A 24,634-nucleotide genomic window follows, 5' to 3' on the forward strand; every position below is an offset into this window, starting at 1 on the left:
TCTTTCTTTATTGGGCCAAAGTTGAGCCTTCATGTCATGTTACTAGTGCTTGTTCAAGCCTTGATGGAGAGACTAGAGGGATTAGTATCATGGGATCTACCGGTCCTCGAGATCTTCAATTAGTCAAGGATGATTGCTTGGTGTTTTCTGTCCAAGTGCTGAAAAAATGGGACAGATAAATTCAATGAACAAAACATACTTGGCACGAGAAATGAAACCTGGATTGACGAGCGGCAAAGGTTTGGAACTGTTCGAATCCGAGATCTATGCCCATATGAAAGTTCGACGTATCAATCTAGTCAAACTTTTGGGTTATTGTATATATGGAAGCGAGAGGCATCTTGTTTTCGAATTAATGAAGCAGGGGACGCTTAGCAGGTTTCTCTTTAATTCGAACAAAGAAGGTTTGAAGCTTCTGGAATGGAAGAAAAGGCTTGGCATTGCATTTGATGTAGCCAGAGGTGTTGAGTACTTGTACAGTTTTGCTGACAAGAGTTTTATTCACAAAGATCTTAAGCATTCGAACATTCTTCTTGGTGATGATATATGAGGGCTAAGGTTGGAGATTTTAGGCTCGTGCGGCATGTGCCTCCTGATGGGGAAGCTTCAGCAGCTTCTAAAGTTGTCAAAACTTTTGGCTATATTGCACCCGAATGTGAAATGTGGTTTACTTGTCTTAATAGAAAAGAATTTTGTTTGCATGAATTGTGCAGAAACTGGCAGAGTGATACGGAAATTGATGTTTATAGCTTCGGTGTCATTCTAATGGAGTTGATCATCGGAAGATATGCTTTAGAAATTTCTTTACCCGAGGAAAAGCAGCATATAGTGGCATGGTTCCGCAGCATGTTCACCAGCAAAGGCACAGACGCTTTCCCAAATGCCATTGACTCGAATCATGATCCCAGTGAAGAAGAAACAATTTCGAGTATCATCACTGTTGCAGAACTGGCTGACTACAGCTCTTCTAGAGAACCTAATCAAAGGCCTTGTATGAGCCGAGTGGTTTATGCACTCTCGTCTCTGGCTGGAGTTTGGAAGCCAACCAAACATGATGACCCACAAGATAGCGACAGAATCAATCACCGCATGACTTTAGCTAAAATGATGAAGAGATGGAAGGCTGTTGGAGGAATGAGTTCTCTTAGTAACTGGAATTATGTACTTGGGACCAACAATGATATAGAAACGATCATAACAAATTGACCATATCCTCGTTATCGTAGACGGATGGGCGATAAAGGAATGTGCTTTCTCACTAATGGTTACTCAAATTTCCACTTCTTAATAAAAAAGGAACCAATTAGCCCTTGAACTCAAATATATTACCACTCGAATCTTTACTGTTATTTGTTATGTTTGTCGGTCACCATTTCATGTATGCATAGTCTGTCATTTTTTCCCCATGGAGTCATGTATACACACTTGAATTCTATCAAAATTCTTGTTATGAAATTGGAGATTTAAAAAAATGCTTTAAATAATGCTAATGTGTAATATTAATGATAAAATTTGATAATTTATTTAATGTAATTAATTATATGGTATTTGTTATATAAGTTCAGTATGAGTTGAAGAATCGATGATTATTTTATTTATGATATATGATAGCACATGGCCCTGGGTTTTTTTTCACTACAAAAAAAGGCGGATAGCGAAGGATAAAACCGTCGCTAAAACCGTCGCCTAAAGGGTTAGGCGACAGTTGTAGCGACGGTTTAGTGGTTCGTAACCAAAAAGCACGTCGCAAGTCATTAGCGACGGTTTTTCACTAACCGTTACAAATTAGCGACGATTTTGTTAAAAAAGACCGTCGCTAATTGAGCGACGGTTTAGTATAACCGTCGCTACAATAGCGACGGTTCGTATGTGGACCGCCGCTAATTTAAGCGACGGTTTTAGACAAAACTGTCGCTATATTAAGCGATGGTTTTTTCAAAAATGGTCGCTATATTAAGCGTCGGTTTTTAAAAAAACAGTAGCCTAATTAAGCGACGGTTTTTAAAAAAATCGTAACTTAATGAAGCGACGGTTTTTAATTCATAAATAAAATACTTCGCATAAAAAAAAGTAAATATTAAATTGTCTGTAAATAAAACACATTAAAAACCTGACGTGCGCGAAGATATACAGATCAAACCGACGAGCAAATCTACGAAATTAATACGAAAAAATGTTAGTACAAAGTAAAAAAACCAAAACTACGAAAAAATTGATAAAGTTTCACTAGTACCAGAGAAGAAAGGCGAAAATCGCTGAAAGATATGTTAGCGAACCTCGGTATATATAGAATCCGTAGCCATTAGCGACGGTTTTTAATTAAACTGTCTCCAATAGCGACAGTTGGTGATACACCGTCGCCAAATTAGATCGACAAAGGTTTAAACCCAACTGTCGCTATTAGCGACACCAGAACCGTCGCTAATAGCGACTGTTTTTCAGAAATCGTCGCAGATCTAATTTGGCGACGGTTTGTGTAAAACCGTCGTCAATCGAAAACTGTCGTTAATTGCGATGGACTTGTATTATACCGTCGCACATGGCGACGGGTAAAAAACCCGTTGCCTAATGTGGCGACGGACATCAATATAAACCGTCTTTTTCATAGCGACGGTTGTTTATAAAACCATCGCTAATCCTCCGTTTTTTTTGTTGTGCGTTTGCACTCAACGATAACTTGTGAAATTATATATGTTTGTGCGGTAGAGAGTTTTCTTTGTAATTCATTTTTTTGTAAAAATTGAAATCATCTTCATATGTATTTCACATAGTTGTGAAAGATTTTCACATTCTTGTGAATTTAATTTGACAGATTTTTATAAACATTTATAAATTTTTTCATAGATTTCAACAGAATTTGAATATTAAAAATAAACTTACACATGCAAATAAAAAAATAAGTATTTTATAATATATTTAATTATTATCATTTATAAAGTGTTATATATTTATTCGATTATTATCCTTATATGTATATATATGTTAGTGTGTTTTGGTATACATTTTTTTAAAATACACTAACGTTGTATTAAATTGTTGCATAACACACACACACACACATATATATAATTTTTGTTTAAAAAGTTAATAAAAAAAATTAAATTATTAAAAATAATTTTTTGTCAATCTTCGATTCTATGACAATAAAATTTTATGAAAATACTTTAGTCGAGCAAAACTTACACAGTAAAAATCTCCAATAAAAATAAATTATTTTACTCTCGAATAAATCACAAGTGCATGATGTCAAGTAATAGTAAAAATATATCGGAGTACGAGTATCGTTCCACAAGGAGTGTATTACACAAATAATATTTTCAACTATTTATTTTTTAGCATACGATAATTTGAAGTAATTTTTTAACTATTAAAATAATTAATTGACTTGAGAATTAAAATAATTAAATGAGCAAACTAAAATGAGTAGTAAAAATTCAAGTGAGAAATGAATTTGTTGGGAATTTTGGTTCACCTACCTCTTGTTAATTTAACTAATTAATCTCGACGGTGATTCATGTTTTTAACAGAATTTCCTAAACAATTAATATGTCCTCTCAAGCTATACTAAACTAATTATACACAGTGAAATAATTAAATCTTTTATGTCGATCAATGAAATTCCCTAACTTTCGACCTATTGGACTATGACTATCAATGTATATCCAACTTCATATCTCTATCTAAATTGTAAATCAACGGATCATACCACTCGTTCTTATTGCAAACTATTCTCTCGAACTCACTCACAAAATGACATATTATTAAAGTTAGCTACGCTTTAATAATTCTATGAAAAACAATAGCACAATCAAGAATAAATCAAAATTCGAGAGTTTAACTAATTAAAATAGACGGTTCCGGGTAGGACCCCCTTAAATCCGAACAAATGCTAAAAGTTAGCTATTAAAATTCATTCTAAATTAACAAAACAATGTTTATAATAAGATGTTTAAACTAAAAATACTAGACGGTTGAAGAACAAATGTCACGCCGCTTGAAAATACCGAAAATCTTCGATTTCTCTTCGACTCCGGAATTCTCTACCAGTTCCCTTTCTCCTTGGCTGCGTGAATGATTATAATCCGCTCTCCAATCCGTGCCATCCGGTTTCCATGCAGGTCAGAAGGCCAAAAAGTTTAAAACAAATTGCGCAAAAAATCTTTCCAAAATCAGAACGCGCTTGGATGGACACTTTTTTCCACCCGAGCAGATGGTGTACGGCGCTGCATTTTTTCTTCAATTATCTAACGCGTCCGGACGGAAATAAATATCCGCCATAGCGGGAACCTGCCGCGCTACTTCTTATTGATTCATCACTTGAATACAATTGGGCGATCACTTGAAATCTTGTAGTTCCTTCTTTTCTTAACCAATTCACCTATACTTCAATCCAAACACATGATTAATGAACAAAACACCTAATATATAACAAGAAGCTACAAAATAGATGCAACCTACAGGCTACATGAAACATGCAATAATAAGACACCAAATGACGTGATAAACATGTAAAAACTACATATATCATATATATAGTGTGATAATTTTATTAAAGAATTTTATAATTATAATTTTAGACTTAATTGAATTTCAAGATTATAAATTATTAAATGAATAAATAATATTTATTTTAATATATTAAAAAAACAGGTTTTTTTTATCAATTAAATATTAATTTTTTTAAAAAAAACATTGTAGTAATGTTTGTTTTTTTACCACTTTTGTTACACGTATGCTCAAATATTTAAAAATTAATTAAACAATGTAGCTTCTTCATGTATCTTTTGCTATATAATTTAATATAATTATTTGTATAAAATATGTATTAAAATGACAAATTGATACTCACGAAAAATTTATGGTCCGCTTCCTGCAAGTGTCACTAATCCAGATGCAGTCTTAAAAATTATCATGAGCTTGAAATCACAAATAAGACCGTTAAAATGGTCAGGAGGGTGTCCTGACGTAGCCCCTCCGATACTCAAGTCAGAGACTGGGGATATATGGGGGAGTAGCTAAGGGCGCTCCTGAAAACAATATAGTGAATGAATGAGTTGAACACTCAAACCTGGTATTTATAGGAGAATACATGTGCCCGTGATGGGTCTGTCTTCCACTTGGGCTAGAGATGGGCCAGGGGTAATGGGCCCATCCACGGGGTATCACCAGTCTCCCTCTCTCAAGTCGAACTGAATCGTAGGTTCAAAGTTTGATTAATTGTGTTGTCATCGGTTTACAAGACGCGAGTTGTGCGTTTTTCCTTTGTTGCTCATTAGTCTCCACAAGTTTGGAAACATATCAAATCGCAATCTTGTTTTGAAGGGAAAGATATGGTCTGGGCTTCCCTAAAAATAATCATCATTTTCCCACTTTATTCTCACTTCTCCACACCGAATTTCCTCTGCAATTCATGTACCAGCTCTCTCTCGACTGGCAACCGCACTCTCCCACCCATTCGCGTGCTCATCCACTGGCACCCTCCCTCACAACCGCGCCCCATCTCACGCCAACAACCCTCGCCCCTCGCTTCTCGCCCATCACCCTCTTGCCTCGAGCCTCGCCCAACCGCGCGCTCTCTGCTCTGCCTGCTGCGCTCTCATCCTCGCCACTCGCTCCTCGCCCATCACCTTCTTGCCTCGAGACTCGCCCAACCGCGCACTCCCTGCCTCTGCCTGCTACGCTCTCACCCTCGCCCACCCAGCACCTCGCTTGCCTCCGCCTGCGCACTCTCGCCAGCCTCGCCTGCCCAACCGCACGCTCCCCTAGCCCATCAACGTGTCGCCCCTAGAATCGCCCAACCACACCTGCACTCCTGCTCGCCCCCTCGCCAGCCGAGCCCTCGCCCTCGCCCCTCGCCTGCCCAACCGCACGCTCCCCTAGCCCATCAACGTCTCGCCCCTAGCCTCGCCCAACCACACCTGCACTCCTGCTCGCCCCCTCGTCAGCCGAGCCCCTCGCCCACGCCAGCAATGCCTCGCCCACGCTCAACCCTCGCCTCCTCGCCCCTCGCCACTCCTGCTCACCCCCTCACCAGCCGAGCCCTCACCCCTCGCCGTTCGCCTCTGGTCGCTACCCTCGCCCCTCGCCTTCCCAACCGCACGCTCCCCTCGCCCATCAATGTCTCGCCCCTAGCCTCGCCCAACCACACCTGCACTCCTGCTCGCCCGCTCGCCAGCCGAGCCCGTCGCCCGGTACAACAGTGCCTTGCCCCGCGCTCACCCCTCTGCGCCTCTCCCCTCGCCCCTCGCCAGTATGCCCCTCAGCCTACCCCTCGCCGCACGCGCGCCCTCCACCAGCTCGCCCTCGCCCCTGCACGCCGTAACCCTAGCGCGCCAAGCTCTCGCCCAACCACACCCTCGTCCAGCACGTCGAGCGCTCGCCCTGCAAAGCCTCTCCCTCTGTCCCTTACGAATGATTGTGTGATTTCTGAAGAGCTTTTGGGGGCGTTGCCCCCAAACGCCCACGACCTGACCGGGCAGGTCGATCCCCATAATTTTCGCAGCGGCAAACATCGTTCGTAAAGATAAACCAAATATATTTTTCTAACACTGTTTGCCCTCGTCGCCCCCATCTTCAAAGTCCTCTATTAAGCTTTTGAGAAAAATAATTTAAAATAGTCTTTAATAGGAAAAATAAAACTTCTACATCCTCACCCTCTGACTCCTTTTTTATGCCACGGCTCAGCAGGAAAATAAAACTTCCACCTCCTCACCCCGGTCTCCTCTGCTAGGCGATGCCTGAACAGGAAAATAAAACTTCCCTCTCCTCACCCTCTAACTCCTCTGCTAGGAGACGGCTCAGCCGGAAAATAAAACTTAATTTCCAACTCCTCATCCTCTGACTCCTCTGCTAGGCGATGCCTCAGCAGGAAATAAAACTCTCATCTCATCATCTCGTAACTCCTCTGCTAAGCCGGGCCTTAGCAAGAAAAATCAAACTTCAACCTACTCACTCACTGACTCCTCTGCTAGGTGATGCCTGAGCAGGAAAATAAAACTTCCACCTCCTCACCCTTTGACTCCTCTGCTAGGCGACGGCTCAGCAGAAAAATAAAACTTCCACCTCCTCACCCTGGTCTCCTCTGCTAGGCGATGCATGAGCAAGAAAATAAAACTTCCATCTCCTCACCCTCCTACTCTGCTAGACGACGGCTCAGCATGAAAATAAAACTTAATTTCCAACTCCTCACCCGCTGACTCCTCAACTAGGCGATGCTTCAACAGGAAATAAAAGTTTCACCTCATCATCTCGTAACTTCTCTGCTAAGCCGGGCCTTAGCAGGAAAAATCAAACTTCAACCTACTCATTCACTGACTCCTCTGCTAGGCGACGGCTCAGCAGGAAAATAAAACTTCCACCTCCTCACCATGGTCTCCTCTGCTAGGCGATGCCTGAGCAGGAAAATAAAACTTCCATCTCCTCACCATCTGACTCTTCTGCTAGACGACGCCTTAGCAGGAAAATTTTAAATTTTCTCCCTCATAATTCTGCTCCTCTGCTAGGCGATGTCTTAGCAGGAAAATAAAAATTTCTCCTTCACAACTCTGCTACTCTGTTAGGCGATGTCTTAGCAGGAAAATTTTAATTTTTCTCCTTCACAACTCTGCTCCTCTGCTAGGCGATGCCTTAGCAGGAAAATAAAAATTCTCCTTCACAACTCTTCTCCTCTGCTAGGCGATGCCTTAGCAGGAAAATTTTAATTTTTCTCCTTCACAACTCTGCTCCTCTGCTAGGCGAGGCCTTAGCAGGAAATTTTAATTTGTATCACCCTCATAATACGACAACATTTATGAACTGAAAAGAAGAACTTGATTTTATTGAATTGCAGCTGATTACATAGAAAAATTCGAAGATGAAATATATCAACGATAAAATCTAGAATGATATTTCCTACGGTGGTAAGCATTCCAGGGCCTCTTTAAAGCCTTATCTTGAGCATTTTCCAAGTAATAAGCTCGATAATTAAATTTCTCAATCACTCTGAAAAGACCCTCCTAATCTGAGTCCAACTTTCCCTCTGCTCTTCTTGCACCTTCAACAGAACCAAGTCACCCACTTCTTCCTTTCCTAATCATGTTAACCTCTACACGCGCTCCTTTTCCCTCCTCCCTCACTACCCCATCATAACACTGACGCGCGACTTTTTGGTCCCCGCACAAGACTCCAACTCTTTTTCCCACAGGAAACATAAGCTTCTGATGACAAGTGGAAGCTACGACTCTAAAATCCTTCAGGGCTGGCCATCGTAGAATTCCATTATATGTTGATGGAGTATCCACCACAGTGAAGGCTATCATTTTTGTTACCCGCTGAGGATCAGTCCCCAAGGATAGGGGAAGAACAATCTGACCCAAAGACGGGATGGCGTGTCCTACAAACCCATACAGCGGGGTGGAGACCGGCTCAAACTCGAATCCTTCCACCTTCATTTGATCCAACGTGCTCTTGAACAAGACGTTTACGGAGCTTCCATTATCAATAAATATCATCCCCACACCATAATTGTCAATGGTGGCCGTCACCACCAAGACATCGTTATGTGGAGTCACAATGCCTCGGAGGTCTTCCGGCCCAAAGCTGATGATGGGGTCTTGTGGTAAGTCTGCACCCCTAGATATCTCAAAGTTCTCCAACCTTCTCCCATGTGCCTTCCGAGCTCGCCCAGAGTCTCCATCAGTAGCATCCCCTGAGATCATATGAATCATTCCCCTCGTAGGGTGGTTATCCTCATTCATTCCCCTCCTCGGTTCGACATGCTCCTGAGGGACATCTTGACCTCAACCTTCCTTTCTCTGCTCCTTGATCCTCTGATTTATCCATGGAGGGCCTTGACCACGCTTAGGGGACGAGCGAGACCTCTGTCGACTCCTAGATGATGATCCTTCTCGTCTATCCGTCGAAGGCAATCTAGCACTGCACTCAACCCTTTGCGACTTCTCCCACCTCCCCTCGGGCTTCCTCACTTCCATCACCTTATCACGACTCCCATCCAGAGGAACATGGGATGAGAATTGTCCTCTGCCCCTAGCCTTATCATCCTCCCTCTCGCTCGCGCCTCTCTTCCTCCTTTTTCCGCTCCCTCAACTCTACTTCCCCCAGGCCCCTGCTCCATCTTCTTATGCCGTTGGGCATCTTCAAGATTTACATATTTTTCTGCTCGAGATAACAGATCATCATAACTTAATGGAGGTTTCTTCACTAACGATTTAAAGAACTCTCCTCCTCTAAGTCCTTGGGTAAAGGCACTTATCATGATGTCAGGAGTGGCCGCTGGTATCTTCACCGCTGCGTTGTTGAAACGCTGGACAAACTCTCGCAAAGTTTCAGCTTCTTGCTGTTTCACCACGAACATGCTCAAATAGTTTTTTTTGGTGTTTTTTGCTGCTAGCGAATCTGTACAAGAAAGCAGCAGAAAAATCCTCGAAAGATCGTATGGAGTTGGGCTGCAAGGTGTTAAACCATTGCTGGGCTGACCTGAGTCTCACCAACGTGCCCAGAAACACCCTGCACCTGACCCCATCTGAATATTGATGTAACAGGGCTGCATTCTCAAACCTCCCCAAGTGTTCCTCGGGGTCATTATGTCCATCGTACTCTCCCACATTCGACTGTCAAAAATTTGGAGGATGCCCTTCTTCTAAAATGGCTAGTGACAAAGGACTTCATCTCTTGGGTGTCGGCGCTCTGCTTCCCAACTGCAGCCTCAACATCTATATTTCCTTCCACATCTCTCGCATCTCACCAATCTCCCCACTTTGGTGGGGCTGTGTCTCTTCAACCCTGCTCTGGTGGCCCTCAGCATTTTCCTCTCGCTCCTGGCGAGTGGCCTGCTCTTCAGCAAAAATAGACTCTTGGTTCTTTTTCATGACCTCCTCTATTGTCTGCGTAATAAATCGGCCCAATTGTTCCAGGGTCAAGTTCCCCACATTCTCACTGGGACAGGGTTACTCGACCCTTATCTCGTGACGGGGTTGCTCAGCTCTAGTCTTCTGACGAGGTTGTTCCTGCCTCGTCTCAAGACACGGTTGTTCCTGCCTCGTCTCAACATGCGATTGTTCGGGTCCCATCTGAGGACGCGACGATGCTGAGTTAGCTCTTCTGCTCCCTCTCCTACTGGCCATCTCTACGTCTCAGCTCAAATTTTCCACAGACGGCGCCAAGTGATACTCACGGAAAATTTATGGTCCGCTTCCTGCAAGTGTCACTAATCCAGACGCAGGCTTAAAAATTATCCTGAGCCTGAAATCACAAATAAGACCGTTAAAAGGGGTCAGGAGGGTGTCCTGGCGTAGCCCTTCCGACGCTCAAGTCAGAGACTGAGGATATATGGGGGAGCAGCTAAGGACGCTGCTGAAAACAATATAGTGAATGAATGAGTTGAACACTCAAACCTGGTATTTATAGAAGAATACATGTGCCCGTGATGGACATATCTTCCACTTGGGCTAGGGATAGGCCAGGAGTAATGGGCTCATCCACGGGANGAAATCCGTACAAATCTTTTGGTTTTAATGAAAGAAATTTTTTTATTTCTTATTGTTGTACTTTATGTTTCGATGTTTGTATTTTAATAACATTTATGGAGTTTTTAAAAGTTAAGGTTGAATATCACGTGACTTTTTAAAACTACAAAATAATGTATTTTGGATACCACTAGTTTTCCAAGAAGTTTATAAAAGTCTAGGTTAAATATTTTTTGATTTTTAAACTCCGGAAGACTTTTCAAAAGTAATTAAAATTTTCACTTTGAATAGACCCTCGTTAATCTAAAATTTTGAATATTTAATTCATCATGTTATTCTTGAAAATAATATGAAAACTAATTGACATAAAAAAATTAAATTAAAAAAAATCTATGTTCACGCATGTATCGTGTGCAACGAGCGTTAGTATAATAGGGAAGAGAAAGTCTCATAAGTCACATAAAGTTTAAGCGAACATAAACTAGGATTTTTCAGAATTTTGTGTAATTATTATACTTGTGCTTTCTATTTTCATATAACTTTTATATAAATAAATAATATAACAGAAAATATGAAAAATGTCATATTCCAGTAGATATAATTATTTTTATTTCTTGTAAATTCATACAATTTATTGAAAATATAAACAATGTCAGGGATTTATTCCTAAAATTTTAGTAGTTTTCTTCGTTTCTGGAGTCATAGTTGTTTAGGAGATTAGAAACGACAGTCGAATTTAAGATTCGCTTTCGTTTGATAGTTAGAAGTTAGATTTTTCATTGTTTTTACAAAAATTGGCGCATTTTCGCACCTGTCACGTCCGCAAATCAAATATTGTGCAAACACTATTATTATATATATACGAGATAAATTATCCGTTGATAAGAAATGCATTTAGGCATAGTTTGGTGCACATGATAGGATAAACATGTGATATATAATATAAGGATAAGTTAAGGATAAATAAGATGTTTGATATTATATTTAATGTTTGGAATGATTTTAGTAAGAGTGATTAAATTTATATATTATATTGTAATGACAAAATTAAACTTATCATAATAACTTTTATAATTTCAAAGTTGTTGCTTGAGTTCATATTTCTTATCTGTTCATGCGACGACAATGCTTGCATGATTTATTTATTTTTACCTAATTTTATATATTATATAAATATAATAATTGAGCTTCTGATTTTGCGAGTCAAGTCAAATATCAATTTTTAAGGTTAATCGAGTGATACTAATAATTTTATTGAGATTTATAAAAATCATTTATATAATTATCTCGAGTTCATTTATATAATATATAAAAATAAATAAATAATTTATTTGATTTTAATTTTATATTAAGGCCAAAAGACAAGGTTTTTTTACAGGAGGAAACTTTAAATATTTATAAAAATTATTTATATAATTATCTCGAGTTCAAAACATCGTTATTTTGATAATATATAAAAATAAATAAAAATATTTGATAGGGTTTAGGATTTTTATATATTGAAGATAATTAAATCATTTGTGGTGTTTTTATCATTAAATTAAAATTATCACATCTCATACAAGGGATATTTTATCTTTGTATAAAATTATTTATCATTATCATGGGCTTTCTAAAAAGGTACCAAACGTGAGATAAGTAAGAATATTTATCAATATCTTTCTTATCCAGTGTACCAAACTATATCTTAATATCATATCTCTTGTTCTCATTGTATTATTTATCTTTTTGGAGAATCCAAATCCAATTATTTAAAACCTATTAAAATAGTTGAAGGATATGTAAAATTATAGAGAATTATGTATGTGATAAGATTGAAAGATTGCAGAAGAAACACATGCAGAAAATTTCTCGAATAAGTTTCAGTCATTCAATTTCAAGAGTTAAAAGAATACTCTCTTAATTTGTTCGCTGATCCTATCACTTTCTAATCTCTGCCTGTTTGAATTCCTACAAAACTCATTTTTATACAGAATATAGTCCGATAAATAACTAGGATAAGTTAAATAACTTCCAAGCCAATAATTGAAAACTAAATAATCTCGACATTGACCACTAGGTCAAATATGGGAGAGGTTATAGGTTATAAACAGACAAGTCTAAATAACAATACCAATAATAATTAATTTTTCTAATTCAACTATGGAATATTTTGAATGAATCCATAAAAACATATTATTCTAGTAATAATCAAGCAAATATTTGGGGAAAAAAGAGATCCACTATCATGTGACTTGTATGTTGTGAAAAAGTAAAAATTTACGGTAAAAAGTAAAAATCTCAAACTCTCAAAATTATCACACTACACACTTTATAATATTTTTCTCTCAACTCAATTGTGATTTTCTTCACAAATGAGAGATCTATTTATAGAAAATTTTTACAAATAATCCAAAAATAAATTACATCATTACCTTCATCATCACACACAAATTTCAATATTCAACACCTAATTTTCAACATTCAAATATTCAACATTCAATATTCAAATATTCAATATTAAAATATTAATTTTCAACACTCCCCCTTTTGATGATGATCATAATGATTGTTTTCATTACGTGTTTTTATACTGACTCGTTAAAAACCTTACTAGGAAAAACCCATTGGGATAAAAACCATAGTAAGGGAAAAAGAGTGCAGTCACGTAAACTCTCCCTCATGTTGACACGAACAATTCTTCACAGATTTCGTAGATTGCGCATCCCAATATTATATATGTGCTTTCTGAATATTGTCGGAAGTGCCTTTGTGAAGAGATCTGATGAGTTTTTACTTGATTGAATGTGACGAACATCAATATATTTATTCTTCTCAAGCTCCTTGGTGAATGCGAAGAACTTAGGAGGGATATGTTTAGTTCTATCGCTTTTTATGTATCCTTCTTTTATTTGAGCAACACATGCAGCATTATCTTCATATAGTATCACAGGCTTCTCGTCGAATGATAATCCGCATGAGATTTGGATATGTTGGGTCATTGATTTTAACCACACACGTTCACGGCTTGCTTCATGTAGTGCGATAATCTCGGCATAATTTGATGAAGTTGTTACGAGCGTTTGTTTCTGTGAACGCCAAGAAATTGCAGTGCCTCCACGAGTAAATACATATCCAGTTTGGGAACGTGCATTGTGTGCATCAGATAAGTATCCAGCATCGGCATAACCAATTATACTTGGATTAGCATCTTTTGAATACAAAAGTCCCAAGTCTGTCGTTCCTCGTAGATAACGGAATACATGTTTAATTCCGTTCCAGTGTCTCTTTGTTGGATATGTGCTAAATCTTGCCAATAAATTTACAGCAAAAGATATATCAGGCCTTGTACAATTTGTAAGATACATAAGGACACCAATAGCACTTAAATATGGTACTTCTGGACCGAGAATATCTTCATCATCTTCACATGGACGGAATGGATCTCTTTCTATGTTTAATGATCTAACAACCATTAGAGTACTTAGAGGATTTGATTTATCCATATTAAAACGTTTAAGGATCTTTTCTGTATAATTTGTCTGGTGAACAAATATTCCACATTCTTTTTGTTCTATTTGTAAACCCAGACAATACTTAGTTTTTCCAAGATCCTTCATTTCAAATTCTTCCTTCAAGTATGAAACAACTTCTTGAATTTCTTTATTCGTTCCAATGATGTTTAAATCATCAACATGTACAGCAATAATTACGCATCCGGATGTTGTTTTCTTAATGAAAACACAAGGGCATATTGAATTATTTACATATCTGTTTTTCATCAAGTGATCACTTAGCCGATTATACCACATTCGGCCTGATTGCTTTAACCCATATAATGATCTTTGTAATTTCACAGAATAACATTCTCTGGGTTTTGAACTTTGTGTTTCAGGCATCTTAAATCTTTCAGGGATTTTCATATATATATATATTACTATCAAGTGATCAATATAAGTAAGCTGTAACAACATCCATAAGACGCATTTCTAAATTTTCAGATACTGCCAGGCTAATCAAATACCGAAACGTAATTGCATCCATCACGGGAGAATACGTTTCTTCATAATCAATTCCAGGCCTTTGAGAAAAACCTTGTGCAACAAGTCGAGCTTTATATCTTACGATTTCATTTTTCTCATTTCGCTTTCTAATAAAAACCCATTTGTATCCAACATGTTTTACGCCTTCAGGTGTAAGGACTATAGGTCCAAAAACATTACGTTTATTTAGCGAATCTAATTCAACCTGGATGGCATCTTTCCATTTTATCCAATCCTGCCGATTTTTACATTCACCAAAAGATTTGTTTCATGATCTTCATTATCATTTTTGATGTCGATTGCCACATTATAAGAAAATATATCATCAATTTCTTCTATATCTTTTCGGTTCCATATTTTTCCAGTATTAATATAATTGATAGAGATTTCATGATTCTCGTCAGTTTGTTGTTCTGACAGAATATTTTCATCATCATGTGTTTCTTCAGGAACAACATTATCTATTTTGTGATCATCATGTGTTTCTTCAGGAACATCATTCTCTATTTTGTGATCATTGTGTTTCTCTATGAATTTTCTTTTTCGAGGATTTTTATCCTTGGAACCGATTGGCCTTCCACGTTTCATGCGTTTTACGACATCATGACTTTGTTCAATTTGTTTATTTGGAATTTCAATTCGAGCAGGAGCATTTACAGCATGTATATATGATTTAGTTACCCTTTTTGCATCTGTAAATGCATCTGGTATTTGATTTGCTATTCTTTGCAAGTGCACAATTTGCTGTACATCTTTTTTACATTGTTGTGTTCTTGGATCCAGATGTAACGATGATGATACATACCATGTAATTTCTTTTTCGGTATGTTGCTTGTCTCCCCCTAACATAGGGAAGATTTCCTCATTAAAATGACAATCAGCAAAACGTGCTGTGAACACGTCGCCTGTCTGAGGTTCAAGATATCGAATGATTGATGGACTATCATAACCGATATAAATTCCAATCTTTCTTTGAGGTCCCATTTTCTTTCGTTGCGGTGGTGCAATAGGCACATACACCATACATCCAAAAATTCTCAGATGAGAATTGTCTGGTTCTTTACCAAATGCAAGCTGCAATGGGGAGTATTTATGATATGCACTTGGTCTGATGCGAATTAATGCAGCAGCATGTAAAATTGCATGTCCCCATATAGAAATAGGGAGTTTTGTTTTCATAATCATTGGTCTAGCAATCATTTGCAGACGTTTAATCAATGATTCAGCCAATCCATTCTGTGTATTTACATGAGCAACAGGATACTCAACAATGATTTCCATAGACATACAATAATCATTGAAAGTTTGAGAAGTAAATTCACCAGCATTATCAAGTCTAATTATCTAGATTGTATAATCGAGAAATTGATTCCTCAATTTTATTATTTGAGCAAGTAATCTTGCAAATGCAACATTTCGAGTTGACAATAAACATACATGTGACCATCTGTTGGAGGCATCAATCAATACCATAAAGTATCTGAATGGTCCACATGTTGGATGGATTGGTCCACAAATATCACCCTGAATACGTTCAAGAAACATTGGTGATTCAGTTTGGATTTTGGCTGGTGATGGTCTTATAATAAGTTTTCCAAGAGAACATGATTTACATTGAAACTTATTATTCTGAAAGATCTTCTGGTCTTTCAACGGATGACCATGTTTATTTTCTATAATTCTTCGCATCATTGTTGAACCAGGATGTCTTAATCGATTATGTCAATTAGTTAATATTGAAGAATTATCAACTACCATGTTTGATTCAATGGGATTTATATGTGTATAATGCAATCTAGTAGGGAGCATTGGTAGTTTTTCAATCACATATTTCTTTCCTGATTTATATGTGATGAGACACATATATTTCTCATTCCCTTCATTCATTGTTTGAGTATCATACACATGGGAATATATATCATTAAAACTCAACAAATTTCTTTTCGATTGTGGTGAATACAAAGCATCATTGATCAAAAATTTTGTACCATTAGGTAACAAAAATTGTGCTTTACCACATCCTTTAATTAAGTCTACAGGACCTGATATTGTATTCACCATTGTTTTTGTTGGTTTTAGTTCCAAGAAATATCTTTTATCTCGGAGAATAGTGTGCGTTGTACCACTATCAGGTATACAAACTTCAGCTTGGTTCATAGCATTTTCCATATTTGAACTTCAAAAAAAATATGCAATGAAATAAAATTACTAACAATATATTTATAAAAATAAAATACAATAAAATACATATTTAAAAATATAACACACTATAAAATATTATCATATAAATACAAGAAAAATAAATTATTGTACATTTATATTCCACCAGTTTATTGTTCATTTTCAGAGAAATCATTAAGAAAATCTGCAGCATCAATATTTTTCATTTCTATCCCACCAACATATTGATCATTTCCAGAGAAATCATTCAGAAAATCAGCAGCATCAAAATGAGTTGAATTACTCAAACGGTCACTGCGTTCAGTGAAATTGGTCTCTTTTTCTTTCCCCTTTATCGATTCTTTATAGAGCTTGCAAAGGTGCTCGGGGGCTCGACAAATACGAGGCCAATGTTCTGGAGTGCCGCATCTGAAACAAGAACTTTCAAATCTTTTCGAATGATTTTCATTAACACTCATGTTCTCTTGATGCCGTTTCAGTGGGTGGTTCGTGACGCCCTTTTGAGATGAGCTATAAAAATAACTATCTCGATTGTTTTCAAAACCACGGCCTCGACCACAACCATGACCAATTCCACGACCACGACCTCGACCTCGACCTCGACCAAAACCTTGTCTTTGAATTTGATTTTGGTTTCCAGGTTTAAATTCATTTTTACTTACAGCATTTACTTCTGGAAATGCTGTTGATCCAGTAGGTCGGGACTGATGATTTCTCATTAATAGCTCGTTGTTCTTTTCCGCCAAAAGAAGGCAGGAAATGAGTTCAGAATATCTCGCAAATCCACGCACTCTATATTGTTGCTGTAGAATTATATTTGATGCGTGAAACGTGGAAAATGTTTTTTCAAGCATTTCTGATTCTGTAACCTCATGTCCACAAAATTTTAATTGCGAGATTATTCGATACATCGCCGAATTGTAATCACTTACTTTCTTAAAATCTTGGAATCTCAACATATTCCATTATCACGGGCGGTCGGAAGTATAACTTCTCTTATATGTTCAAATCTTTCTTTTAATCCTTTCCACAGAGCCATGAGATCTTTTTCGATGAGATATTCACATTTCAAACCTTCATCAAGATGTCGGCGCAAAAATATTATAGCTTTTGCCTTTTCTTGTGATGAAGATATACCATTTTCTTTAATAGTCTCGCTTAGACCCAATGACTCAAGATGCATTTCTACATCGAGAGTCTATGGCATATAATTTTTCCCCGTAATGTCGAGTGCAATGAATTCGAGCTTTGCCAAGTTAGCCATGGTGTTACAAAAAGAATTATAATGCATTTTATTAGTTAATAAATATTGCAATACAAAGTAATGGATAAACAAAAAGTACAAGCATTCGTAAAAATAAAGAAAACACATGAGGAGGATATTCTCCGATAAATACAAGACTCGTGAGTATGATAACCAAAGTAATTAAAAATAACTTTGTTAAAGCCATCTTCTTTTTCTTCAAAAATTTGATGAAGAATAATTTTAGAGAAGAAGAGAAAGTTGGAGTGATTGAATGTGTTTGTGAGATCATATTTATAGGGCAAAAACTAGCCGTTTTGTTACCGTTTATGACCGTTGTGTACAAGAAAATAAATGTATGTATTTGTATAATTTTATGGTAATAATATGGTGTATATAATATTAGTAATGTTTTAAATAATTATGTATATCATATCACAATATTATAATGAGGTGTCATAAGATATTTTGTTTAAAAACCTTATAGACTTTTATACTTGTCGTATCCCTTACCGGGAGTGTGGGATGTCGTCTTAACATCCTCCCAGGATTTATAACAAGTTTTTGAAAAATTTATTTTATTATAACATTATATTATATATTAAGTATATACACAATAAATAAATAAACAGTAAAATAAATATTATTACTTTTGTTACCTTTTTCTTCTGTTTTGGATCTTGGAAAAATATGGAGGACTTTTAGAGCTTCGTGATGATAACATGTTGTGAAAAAGTAAAAATTTACGGTAAAAAGTAAAAATCTCAAACTCTCAAAATTATCACACTACACACTTTATAATATTTTTCTCTCAACTCAATTGTGATTTTCTTCACAAATGAGAGATCTATTTATGGAAAATTTTTACAAATAATCCAAAAATAAATTACATCATTACCTTTATCATCACACACAAATTTCAATATTCAACACCTAATTTTACCTAATTTTCAACATTCAAATATTCAACATTCAATATTCAAATATTCAATATTAAAATATTAATTTTCAACATTGTAGACGAGCTTAAAAATCCCGACTATCAAACATTTTACTACAATAAATATATCAAAAATCCATTAGATTTTATAATATTTATTCCAACAGAAACAAATATTAGTAAGGTTTCAATATATTTTACAAATTTCAAGCATGCCCCTAATCAAATTAGATTTATAACAAAATTCAACAGATAATAAGGCGCACGTGTTTGATAATATTGAGTTTGGGCTCCCGTCCATATCCCAATCAAATGGGCCATTGGAGTTAGGGATGATAACGAGTCTGAGTTGAAGTGGGTTTGGCCAAGCCCAATGTGAAATTCTGATTTTTTCGGAGATAATAATTTTGTGATAAACATATCAAGAATTTAAATAATGAGATAATAAATACTTATATATGTGATAAATATTTATTAATTTAATGACCTAGAGGAATATTGTGAAAACCCGCAAATTTTAAATCATGTATTTATTTGTACTCATGATGGTATTAATTTATCAAGGATTTAGTTATTTTAAAATCTAAAATAATTTAATTAAGAAGTAGTTAATATATATGTGTGTGTATAAGATAATTTTGGTAAATATATGCATGCATGATTCTCGAAATTGAGTATATAAGTAAATATATATACTTTCCTATGTTGTGAACAACATATCCAAAATTAAGTCAAATCCAATGGTTAGTTTTAAGATATAATCGTTTCAAAAATACTGCTCAGATTCTACGTCGGAACATCATATATATGGTTTTTTGTCCATAATCTGGTACAAAAGAATTCCAAATACAATCTCCACCATTCGTATTTTAATTAACATACTTGAGAACGTGTTGTACAATTTTGAGTTTGATCCAACAGTTAAATCGCAAACGTACCTGCAAGATGGCTGATTTTTGGGAGACAAATTTCAGCTTGTTCCTTCAAATTTTTCTTCAAACACGATCTAAGGTAAGTGGGTTTTTGCTATATTATAATTTGCACATTTGTCCTTCTTAAGTGTACTTTTGTTATGTATATATTCTTTCGTAAGTTAGTTTTTGTTTGCCACACTTGTTATTTGAAATGGACTTGCGTTTAAAAAAATTATAATTTGTGTACGAATCTTCCTTCAATTTTTGAAAGTTCGTTCGAGCATAATTTCTTGTTCATGATAAATTTTCTTCAAGATTTGTCAAATTATATGTTCAAAGCACTGTTAGGATTCGATTGGATATGAGAAAGGATTTTCAAACTATGACCTTTATACGGTGAGATGATAACCGTTGTACGACCTTACTCCATAGAGGATTAACATATTGGACATGGCCTCACTCCTTAAAAGATTAACATATTGGGGATTGATATCAGGAAACCATGGAAATGAGATGACTTTCAGTGCTAAACAAGTATGATATGTTATGATTATAAAATATGAATATTCGATATTATTCAAGTTATGATATGCAATGTAAAATTTGAATTCAAGTATATGTATATGTTGCTATATATCTCGAACGACATCACTTGTTGAGTATTTTCCAAAATACTCATCCCTTAATCTACAATCCCATATAAGTAAGAAGAGCAATTAGATGAGGAAGAACAAGACCAATTTTGGAGATGGTGATGGTGAAGTACTGAAGAAGTTTAATTAAGTCTTTACGTTTTAATTTATTTTAAGTTATAAAAACTCTTCCACATATTTTTATTTAAGTTGTAAAGACAATGATTTGTATGGTTTTATGAATAATAGACTGGTTTTAGTTTATATTATGCTACGTGGCTTATTGTTTGATGATTATGTGATTGTTGAACAATATCGGTGTCGACTAACCCCGGTCTCGGGGCGTGACACTCGAGACTCATCACACGAACTCGATGGATCTAATTCGGGTTGGATCTGTTGGACCGGTCGAAAGTATATAATTTTATATTTATTCAATAAAAATTTAAAAATTTAAAAATCATTAAATTTATTTGTCCAAATTTATATTAATAATATTTAGGACAAAAAATATTATTACAAATTAAAATATATCGACTTGTATTCAATTAAACATATAATAATAAAATAAAATAATTTCAATCCAAAAATATTATAAACTAAAATTGTAAGGCCCTGTAATTAATTATCCGGTAATTTGGCATAATTAGAATAATTATTGAGTTGTAAATTAAAATAATTATTTATGCCAAATAAATTCAAGAAGTGTGTTAAAAATATGTATTTTAGAATATCGGAGAATTTAACGATATAAAATACATATAGAGTTTAAACAACACGCGAGAGCAAAATAAATACAGATCGGGATAAATGGGCTTGAGTTACTATTTTAGTAACCAAATACACAATATATAAATATACATATACATACACACATAACTTACGTGAAGTGAGAGAAGGAAGAAAGGGAAAAAGAAAGAAAGAAGAAACCCAATTCCCGCAACTCTTGGAGCAGCTGCGGGAAAGTTGCGATATCTCCTCCGTCCGGCGTCGAAATCTCGATCGGTTTGAGGGGTTGTCTTCCTTACATCAGTACCTTCGTTTTGAGCCATAAAACATGAATTTTGAGCGAGGAAGCGAGCAGATCGAAGCTCCATTTCGTGAGCTCTGTTTCTGTGCAGTATTTTGGTGAGTTCAGTTCTTGTGCTTCTGAAATTCGAAGTTTTGTGTATTGTGCGTTAAGAATCTCGACTTGTGGTTCGAATAGAACTTGTAGCTCTGTTTGTTAGCTTTCTATAGCCATTCGAATCATCGAATTTCGATAAGAAACGGATTTGTTATGATTTTTATACCAAATGTGCCAAAATCGAATTCTGCAATTGTGCTGTGCAGGAAACCTACTGTAATTCGAGTTTTTGTCAATTATTCGCTCGGATTCTGGACTTATGATTCAAATAAGAGTTGTAGAGCTATGTGTTGTCTTCGTAATGATATAAGATTCGTTAAATTCCATTAAGAATTGAGCAAGTTATACTTGTTTTTCTGGAACTGCTCAGTGTATGAGATTCTGTCCGCGAATTCTGAAGTAGCATTGTGTTCTTGAAAATTCTGAGAATAATCTACTGAGATTCTGAAGATGGTTTCAACTAAAGAAACTTAGATAATTGAGTTATCTTTCATTTTCAATTGGCGGATATTGATTTGGGTCAAAAATGAATTAGATATGAATTTTATGGTCATAGGTGCCGAATCTGAAACTGTAACAGAATTCATTTTTTTATATTCTGGTTGTGGATGTTTATCCATGTCAAGATGATTGAATTTCTTGTTGACATCTTCTGATGAAATATGGGTTTTTAAGTTAGGATTCCAACCATGTATGATAAGTATATTTTGGTTAATTTTGGCCTTAAAACTTAGCATAGGTACAAGCTGAAATATGGAAATATTGTATTGAATTGGAAATTTAATCGACTTGTTATATCATCTTATTGTTAGACCGAGGAGATCAAAGTTGAGCTTGTTGTCGTTATCAATCGGTATAGGTATGTTACAGCTCGGTAACATACGACGGTAAAACATAAATTATGTTTAATTGTCATTCTGTATTACATGGATCGTGTTTATGACTTGTTGAATATTGTAAATTGTTAAATGCCTTCGTTGTGATCTATGTTTATTATTATGACATATTATTGGCATTTAGCATTGGGAATACAGTTATGACATTCATGTTGAGCCCTATCGTTCTTGTTAGCCCATTGTTGATATCCGTTGTTATCTGGCACTGTTGTTTATCTCGGGATCATTGTGTGGCTGATAGACCTATACACATGAGACCGTAGATATGATTGAACAATCTCGTGGTTAGTGCAGCCTTTTGAGGTGAGCGCTGGGATTGTGTCATCTAGTTGTTCTGTTGTGCCATCCTGTTATACCGTATCAGCTGTATGGAGGCCGAGTCAGGGGTGTTATTCAGCACAGCTTGGCATACCTCGCATACTTGGCAGGGCGGTTTAGCTGCATGACGATGTAGCTCCCCTGTGTTGTTGCTCGAGCATTATTCCAGTTGTTATCGTACCGTTTGTTGGCTCCTGTTATCCCGGTTATTCGTTGAGCCTTTCATGCATTGCATATTACATTTTATTATATGATTATGCATGATTTATGATTATTGTTGTTATTGTTGAACTGTTTCATACCAGAATCCTAACCTCAGTTGTTTACTGGGGGGGCTGCTGTGGTTGCTATTGGGCACCATGGTAGATCTCCCGAGTCGTTTTGCAGCATCAGGCCGAGGTTCCGCCAGTGGAGCTCGGGATTGAGGTTGGATTGGTTGGTTCTGTTTAGTGGAGTTTCCCAGTTAGTCTATATGTATGTCTTGAGTTTATTTCAGTCTTGTAATGTACTTTATTTGCCGGGGAGATGCCCCGTGTATCTGTAATGATATTTGGTTGTTTTTGTGATGTTCTGAGTCAACCTTATGATTCTTATGATCTGGTGAGTATGTGGTAAGTTTTAATTTTTGTTTAGTCCTGGCCAGTGCGGCTATAGGTTGTTGACTTTGGTTTTTGTTTTTATGACTCTAGTTGGAGTATATTTTGATATAAAATGCTGCTTGAGTTTTTCGGGATGTCCTGCTTACGGGAAGATCATGCCGAAATTTTTCTAGGCCCTGAGGTCCGTTTTAAATTATTTTTAAACCATTTCCGCTGCAGTTTTAAATCAAATCATTATTATTTGATCATTAATTGTCGTTAGAGTAAATGGGCCTCACAAAAATTATAGATAACATATTAATTATTTAGTATTAAAAAAATATAATTCTATATTATATGGGATCGGGTTTAGATCCGACCTATTGCTATCTCTTACTGGAGTACATTTGTTTTTAAAAAAACCAATAGATCGATTCCCATTTAAATTTGAGTTTAATATATGTGGATATATATGTAAGGGTTAGGTAGAAAAATTTCTTAATTTTAATTTATTCAATTGTTTTTTTTTTAAATTTTTTTTACGATCTTCTCGTTTGTAAAAAAAAAAAACTGTTTTTTAAATGTATAAAACATTTAATTCGATGTGTAGAATAATATATAATTAAATAGGAGACATAACTATAGACATTGTTAAAATATGATATTTCCACATTTATCTTTTATCACATTTTCCATTCTACCATTTAAATTTTGAAAATTGATCACTTTCATTATAATTTTTATAGATTACATATAAATTTTTATTATTCGAAAATTCAAAATTTTCGGATCAAGTTAAAATTTAAAGAGGGTGAATAAATTCTTTTAAATTTTCCTTAAATGCTTGAGCTACAATAGCTAGATTCTTGAAATATTGAACCGAAAAATTAAATAAAGTTTGGTTTTCAAATCAAGCGGAAGAAACTCAAAATAATATCTCTAAAAACCGACTAAAAATTTTGTAAAACATTTGAAAAGAATGCAAGTTGAATGTATAAAAAAGTTTTAGTTGAAACATTTTGTATGCAATATTTTGAAATTTAAAAAGCTTATAAAATGCTTCAGCAATGCATGTAAAAATGCTAATTTGTGATTTTATTTGACTTGACATTGAAAAAAGCCACGTTAGAAAAAATAATTTCATTTTGATTCCCTCAAAGTTTCACCAAAATAAAATTAAGGGTATGGCACGCAATTTGCTGCTTTCTAATATCGGGAGTTTAGTTGTAAAAGAAAAAAAGTCTATAATCATTTTTGTAAATACACCTTCGAAAGGAAGGCCAATCAATTATATTCCTACTACCGTGATTAATATTCCGCT

The 24,634-nt window shown here is 35.8% G+C and overlaps 1 long non-coding RNA gene across 1 annotated transcript in view; it reads left to right on the forward strand.

The window, feature by feature from the left end:
* The window catches only part of LOC140988042 (uncharacterized), a 33,526-nt gene extending 10,195 nt beyond the window's left edge, over positions 1-23,331 (forward strand). The window contains exon 2 of the long non-coding RNA XR_012177267.1: positions 22,381-23,331. This is a non-coding gene — a long non-coding RNA (uncharacterized lncRNA). The remainder of the gene's footprint in view (positions 1-22,380) is intronic.
* Positions 23,332-24,634: the final 1,303 nt, after the last annotated feature.

This window comes from Primulina huaijiensis, chromosome 11 (assembly GCF_012295235.1).
Source record: "Primulina huaijiensis isolate GDHJ02 chromosome 11, ASM1229523v2, whole genome shotgun sequence".
In the NCBI taxonomy this organism is placed as follows: Eukaryota; Viridiplantae; Streptophyta; class Magnoliopsida; order Lamiales; family Gesneriaceae; genus Primulina; species Primulina huaijiensis.